Source organism: Sprattus sprattus (assembly GCF_963457725.1).
Source record: "Sprattus sprattus genome assembly, chromosome: 3".
NCBI lineage: Eukaryota > Metazoa > Chordata > Actinopteri > Clupeiformes > Clupeidae > Sprattus > Sprattus sprattus.
In genome coordinates, this window is record NC_137922.1 from 31427485 (window position 1) to 31435085 (window position 7601).

Here is a 7601-nt window from a genome sequence, read left to right on the forward strand (position 1 = left end):
CTCAGGACTCGTCCGTGTCTCAGGACTCGTCTGTTTCTCAGGACTCGTCTGTGTCTCAGGACTCGTCTGTGTCTCAGGACTCGTCTGTTTCTCAGGACTCGTCCATGTCTCAGGACTCGTCTGTTTCTCAGGACTCGTCTGTGTCTCAGGACTCATCTGTGTCTCAGGACTGTCGCTGGCTGTCTTCCTATGGCTCAGCCGTCTCTGGAGTTTGATATTAGCTATGATGGTGGCTGCGTTGAGGGCCAGGATCGTGTCAGGGGTCAGCTGGGAGGAGTCTGCTGAAAGATGGCATCGGGGTTAGAGAGAGACAATCATCCCTCTGACAGAACCACAACAGAGAAGAGAGAAGAGTACTCATTGGCCCCTAATACATGCGTCAATGTAAAGCGTTTACATCGCGTCTGTTCCGATAGAAACTCGCGAAAGTGTTACAATTGCCTCATGTAGGACTGGTTTAGATGTGATCTGTTCATTTTTCCGCCGATCGTCTGAGCCTTTCGAGAGAGGTGGTTTACCACTATCGTTCAGCTCAGAAAAGGGCGTGTCAAATCAGGCCGTTGTGCCATGGGGGAGGCGGTGACAGGCAGGTCTACAATTTTTTATCATTGTAATAAAACGCAATTTGGTACACCATTTTAATATGGTAATATAGCCTACTGTTTTTTGCAAAATGAAAGAAAGCATATTAAGGAAACGCCAACTCGAGCCTATTAATTCCGAAATTTCACCACATTGTAGGCTATATACTGTAACAACCCCAACACTTGCCTGCTTCCCTTGCAAATCAAAGTTTTCCGACTATTTTTCTTACCTTCTTTCTCAGCTGTTGATGTTACTGAGCTAGAAGTTTAACTTGTTCTGAACATCTCGCGCTGCCAATGCCCAATGCCACTTCTGAGTCAAATCACTCCATCATCTCTTTGAAATTCCTTATTCCACGAGTGGTAGGCTACAATGACTGGCTGTTTTAAAATATAACTAATAGCCTAACGAAACAAAATAACCCAGGCAGTTTCATCTTCGAGACGTTAAGGCTTCTTCCAATAGGCTACTGACAGCTGACTCATAGCTTGCAGGTTTGCAGCACTTTAAGGAGACGCGACTTTTGAGGGATCGACACTTAATTTAAACCTTTTTTGCTTCCGTTAGTGTGTGTGTGTGTGTGTGTGTGTGTGTGTGTGTGTGTTTGTGTGTGTGTGTGTGTGTGTGATAGAGACAGAGAGGACTCAGTAAAACATTGGAAAACACCGTGTCTCAGCCTTAAGCTATCAATCACCCCCACAATGAAATATGCCATTACAGTGGCGACAAACTTCTTGGCATTGTGGTGCGCCCAAAACGCAAGCTATAAACGTAGCCATCCTAATGTAACCAAAATATACCTCTGCTGATATGCCTAACCTTCGTTCTATTTAGAATTTGTCTTAGCACTATGCAGGAATAAAACAGCATCTACAGTGTCAGGATTCAGGCGAGAGCGCCTGGCTTCTATAACGCTCACTCGCAGCACTTGTTGCTGGAACGCATAGAATTCGTTTTGCAAGGTGCTGTAGTCGTGGGAACGACTGGCCTTGTTTCTCCCAAAAGGAAAGTACATTTTCCTCTGCTGATCCCACGTCTATATGGAAGTTTGTAGAGAGAATGCGAGGGAGTAAAATGCTCCGCTCTGCTGTTACAGCACATAAACGTTTGTCGCTACTTCCAAACTTATTGCCATTTGTTGCACCTTAATCAAACATGATATGCTATGTATGGTGTAGTAGACTGAGACTCTATTCACTTCTGCACAAAAACTAGACACGTTTGTAAAACTAGACGTTTGCAATGAAATAGGTAAAACAACTTTCGCCATGTTCCGTAAGGGAGATGGGTTGTGTGCTCAAATTTCCTGGGATCAAAGAAGACCTTAGTATTCATGTGCAAACTAAAAATCACGTCTCAGGATTGCTGCGCATGCAAGTTATTTTGGGTGTCTCAACTGTAACTAATACCACTGTCATATAATTATGAGTTAAGTAAAAGACGGAGCAAATACAGTTTTCTACCGTTGTTGAAACACATCCACGCGTTTTCTTTCCATCTGAGAGTGGTTATTCAAAGAAAATATTAAGAACTATATGCTGATAGAAAGAAGGGAACAAACCAGGTGGGAGCACATCTCCGTGGTCTTTGCGCATGCCCGAGGCAATGTAAACGGTTCACATTTTGCACATGTAAACACGTAACGACAAGAGCCGTTGCCCTTGAAAATGTTCACATCTACACGCGAATACGATACGATAAACTGGCACATTGGCACATGTATTAGGGCCTTATATTGGGACATATTATTACAAACATATGACTCAACCTGGCTTAACCATTCTGACATTTCTGAAGATCAGTTGTTTAAAACACTATGACTTATTTTCTATAAACACTATTACCATTACCACCACTTTTAAAATCTATTTCTCAGATCAGAAAAACTAACTTTACTAATACAAAGGTATTTTAAGGTTTAAAAAATCTTCCCAGAGGCTTTCCCATGTAAATAACGATGTGCCGTTACTGCATAAGGATGTTAGGTGATTGGTTCTACAATCCAGATCATTGCTTGGAATATGAGTTCATACAGCAAAGGGTTCTCTCTCACTCTCCTTCTTTCTTCCTCATCTCCTCCCTCTCTCAACACTATTTTCTACCGCATTCTCTTCCCCTCTCTCTCCCTCCTCCTTCTCTCTCTGCACCCCACCCTCCCTCTTCCTCTTTCTTTCTCACTTTCTATGCTCTCCACCTCTAATAGAAAGAACAAACGCTACACATTCATTACTGGGAGCGGCAGCCCGGGAGCCTGTGTGCTTTGATTTGCTTCTCTGAGATTCATTTTCAACATGTTTAGCCGCTCTTAATTCCCCTGGAAGCTCAGCGTTCAGACTGTGAAAAGGAGGCCCCGCGCTAGATTATGCATGCAAAGAGATGTGTGGGAAAATGAAAGGAAGGTGAGAATGAGAGAGATTGTGTGGGAGGCGACCGGGGATCCGTGCTTCCGGGCACTGTTATTTGACAATGAGCATTGACACCGACTGCACAGATCTATATCTGCTGCTTGTGCGCCTCAATTACAAGAAGATGAAGGGGTCTCCCAAACCAAATGTAATAATTCATTTCACTTAAAACATCGAATGAAAAACACCTTCAGGATCTGCACCTTTAAGCTAGCTGTCTAGGTGCTTGTTTATTCACCGTTCCATGTACACGTGTGTTATGCCTTTATGTGTGCGCACACTAGGTGGTAATATTTTGTTTGTGTGTGCACTCTGTGTTTATGTGTACATGACATGGAGATGTCTGTGTGCTTTGAATGTGAATATGTGCCATGATGAGCGAATAGCACATGCAGTAAAAATGGAAACTGTGCGGTGGCACCCCGCTGCTGTTCTGGATATTAAAGTGACTTCCCTACCGCTGCTCTTGATGAGTGTGGGTGGTGGCTGGCTCTCACGGACAGCCCCAGGCAAAGGCTTCCCCCCCGTCAGCTCCTGTGCCTGCAGGAGAGTTCTTGCCTCTGGGTGCACAGACCTTGGAGATGGGGACACCTTGCTTGAGGTCTTTGGGGGAAGCCCTACTCTCTCCCCGCGAGGCAGGACATCTGAGAGGGACTCCCAGGCAGGCTGTGGGTGGGACAACATGCCCTCGTGGAAGCTCACTGGTCTCCTCTGGCCAGTGGACCTGCTGGCATCCACGCGCTCATGTCCTGGAGGGTTAGTGGAGGGAGGAGTGCTGAGATGAAGGGAGACGATGGAGCGATGGAGCTTAGGGACGCTCCTCTCGGCTGCTGTCCCCTCCAGAGGACGGATCTGGGGGTCCCAGGAGTAGCTTGAAGGCCTCAGCCCCTCAGTGTAACTGTATCTGACCTCTGACCTCCTTGCCTGGCTCTGACCGTCACCTGACACTGGGCTGATTCTGTAGCTCTCCCTCTCTTCTGTCACTTTCACAATGGTGGCCTTCCTCCTGAGGACCACTGGTTCAGCGCCGTAGGCGTGCCTTGGGTCTGCTGCAGCACCGCGGGCCGTGTGGGGGCCATTTTGTGCCCGTGTGGCCTGGACCGTGTCACTGGAGCAGATGGTCTCGCTGCTCTCCGTCATCTTCACCACCACAGCCCTGCGTCTGAGGAGGACGGGCACGACACCGGTGCCCCTGCTCATGCTGCCCGCTGGGCTGGCAGATCTCGGCCGCTCAAGATCCGGCGGGGCACCTGTTTCAGGGAGACTGGCGGTGCGAGTCACCTTCCTGGATGCGATGGTGATGGACGAGAAGCCTTTCTTGGGTTGGGGCGTGGGGGTGTGAAGGGTAGGGTGGAGTGTGTTAGAGGGGGGCTGCGTGCAGCTGTTCCTGGGCAGAGTGGCTTTTCTGGAAGAGTCCACACACACAGGGGATTCTCTTCGCTCTGGCCAGGCTCTCCAGGGAGGGTGGCAGTGCTGAGGGCGGTCGGCGTCTCTCCCCACTGAGGCCCGCTGCTCCCTGCCTGCAGACTACAGAACAGAACACGTGAGAGTCACACACCGCTGGAGATTCTCAACTGCTGCGACACCATTCATGCAGTACTTTACATTTTACATTATAGTTCTATTTTTTTTCTTAGATTTTCCTTAGCCTCGTTAAGATCCCCCAATTCATTTTGGTAACCATGGTGACAGAAAATCCAATGTGTTATGCAACTCAGAAACTGAGGCGAATTCAAATCAAGACACCTTTTAAAAAGTCAACTCCACAGCTTTTTGCACTGGTTTTTTTCTCTCCAAATGCTTTCTAGAATGCAGCTTTTTTGTCAGGGCATTCATTAGAGATTCCCATCAACACATTTGTATTGTGCAGACAGAAAGCCTTTCAGGGAACAAAAGTTGGTGCATCACCAGAGGCACGGACACCGCGCTCCTCTCCTCAGTCGTGACTCCCAAAGAGCCCTCGCCACACACAGCCATTAGTGCATGCCTTTCCTCTTTGGATAGAGAGAGGTGAGGGAGTAAACAGCAGCACTCTGATTATATGTGTGTTTTCATCTGTGCTTATGCATGTACTTGTTTATATATGTTTATGTGTTTGTATGCATGTGTGTGTGTGTGTTAAGTGTACATCTGTATGGAGGGTTGCACTAGTGTAGGATTACACATCAGAGAATGTACTGTATGTCAATGTGTAAGATATCTGTGCTAATGCACCAAGTGCGTGTGTGTGTGAGTGTGTGGTGTGTGTGTGTGTGTGGTGTGTGTGTGTGTGAGTGTGTGTGTAGTGTGTGTGTGTGGTGTGTGTGTGTGTGTGAGTGTGTGGTGTGTGTGTGTGTGTGGTGTGTGTGTGTGTGAGTGTGTGTGTAGTGTGTGTGTGTGGTGTGTGTGTGTGTGTGAGTGTGTGTGTAGTGTGTAGTGTGTGTGTGTGTGTGTGTGTGTGTGTGTGTGTGTGTGTGTGTGTGTGTGAGGCGAGGCTGTTTGTTCTCTTATCATGAGCTTCTGTGTATGTATTCACCACAGTGAGGTATCAGCTACTGCAGAGGTGAGAGGAGCCGGTGCACAGCAGGACTCTGGCCCCGGACCCGCCTGCAGAATAACAATGAGGTCCAGCTCAGTACATCTACGTCAGCTGAACCAGAGCCAGAGCCAGAGACGGAGCTGGTGCAGCAGTCGAGTCCAACACCTGCATTCATCCTCTCTCTCTCTCTCTCTCTCACGAGCTCACTCGCTCCATTTCTCTTCTCTATCTAGATCTGTTTCACTTCTGGTCTCAGCTCGGTTCTATGTCTCACTTTTAACCTTTCTCTCATATTCACCCACCCCACTCTTTTGTTACTCTTCCTCTGTTTCATGTATTTCAGGCTGTTCTTCTATTCCATTCCATACATATTGCTGGGTTGCTTTTCTCTCTCTCTCTCTCTCTCTCTCTCTCTCTCTCTCTCTCTCTCTCTCTCTCTCTCTTTCACTGTCTCTAGTCGTTGTTTATTGAGCGGTCCCTCAGATACATTAGATTTGTTCTTAGCCTCAGCAGGAGCAGGGTTTATGATGTGTGGCACACAAGCTCTTGTCCTTACAGCAAACATTCCATTAGCGTGGTCTGCTTACAGAACAAACAGCAAAGAGGGAGCCGCTGTGTGTGTGTGTGTGTGTGTGTGTGTGTGTGTGTGTCTGAGTGTGTGTGTCAATGTGTGTGTGCCTGAGTGTGTATTCAAAAATATTCAAAGTCAAGATCAAAGAAACATCATGGCAAAGACTTGAAGTTGGAAAATATACGAGAAGTCATCAGCCAAGAAAGAAAGTGAACAACATATTTGGATATTTATTTGATTCATGATACTATTTCAGTCATAGTAGGGCAATCCAGTCCAATATATTAAATAAATAAGATCAGTTGAATTGTGTGTACTGTTGTGTGCTCAAATATAACACAAACATGCCCTTCAGACATATGCTCTTCCCTAACTCCCAAAAACAAAAAATCAATCACTTTGAATGGGAGACACACGATCTGACCGCAGGTCATCTGAGTGAGAGAACAAAGAGACTACCTGAGTAAGGGGGGATGAGGAAGAGGCGGCGGCCGTCTGTCCAGGCAACACACACGTCTTGACAGGAGCAGTGGCCGGGCGGCCATGACACCTCTCCGCTGCTCCATCTGTGTACAGATCAACAAGAGTCCAGCTCAGTGACGCCATGTCCTGCCATGACACCATGTCTCCCTCCTTCCCACACTCCCAGACCCGTGTTGACACCCTCAACAGCTGCCGGCTGCTTCCTGTAAGCATTGGCCTCGCGTCGCCCCTGGGCCATCTCATGGGCAGACAGAAGCACATGACAGGGCAGCGGCGTGCCGTTGCCATGTCAGCCCCAAAGCGATGCAAGGCTGCCTCTCAGATTTCAGTGAGTGTCTGGCAGCTGTTACCATGGTGATACAGATGACTTATGGAGAATACTCATGTTGGGGGGCTTTTTTTGAGCAAGGAGAACAAAAAGAAAGAAAGAAAGTAGAAAGAAAGAAAAAAAGAAAGAAGTGGGTGGTAGGAGTAACAGGAAAAAGAAGGCAAATGGCTCCTGTTTTCTTGTTTTGTGATAATAAATAGGTAGTGACTGGCAGTGAGGTGAGGTGATAAAGTCCCACAGCTGCAGGGGAACCAGTTTAACAAAGCAGTTGTCTGGGAATTCCCTGCCCCTTCACTGCATTCCATTTGCTCAGTTAGTCTGGCCAACTACTCATTAGCGATCCACTTCACTCACGTAATTGGACACGCCTTTAACCAATCAGACCAACGATACTATACAACGATACAACGATCGGTAATAAAGCAAACACATATTTTTTCTGTATGAATTGTTCCAGGGCAAGTTTCTGTTCTGTTTTCAAAGAAAACTTGCCTTATCGAAGTTTTGCGGTGCTTCGGCGGCCACCATGTCCAATGTTTAAAAACTCTCCGTGCAGTAGATTTTGTAACGTAGCCGTGGTAAGTTTAAATCCGCCAATGGCGCGCCAGGTAGCCAAAAGCCAGTTTGTGATTGGCTCCAAGGATTCTGGAAATCTTGAAATGAACGGCTATCCGTAGTTGACCAGACCCACTGCAGAGGCAAAATCAATTT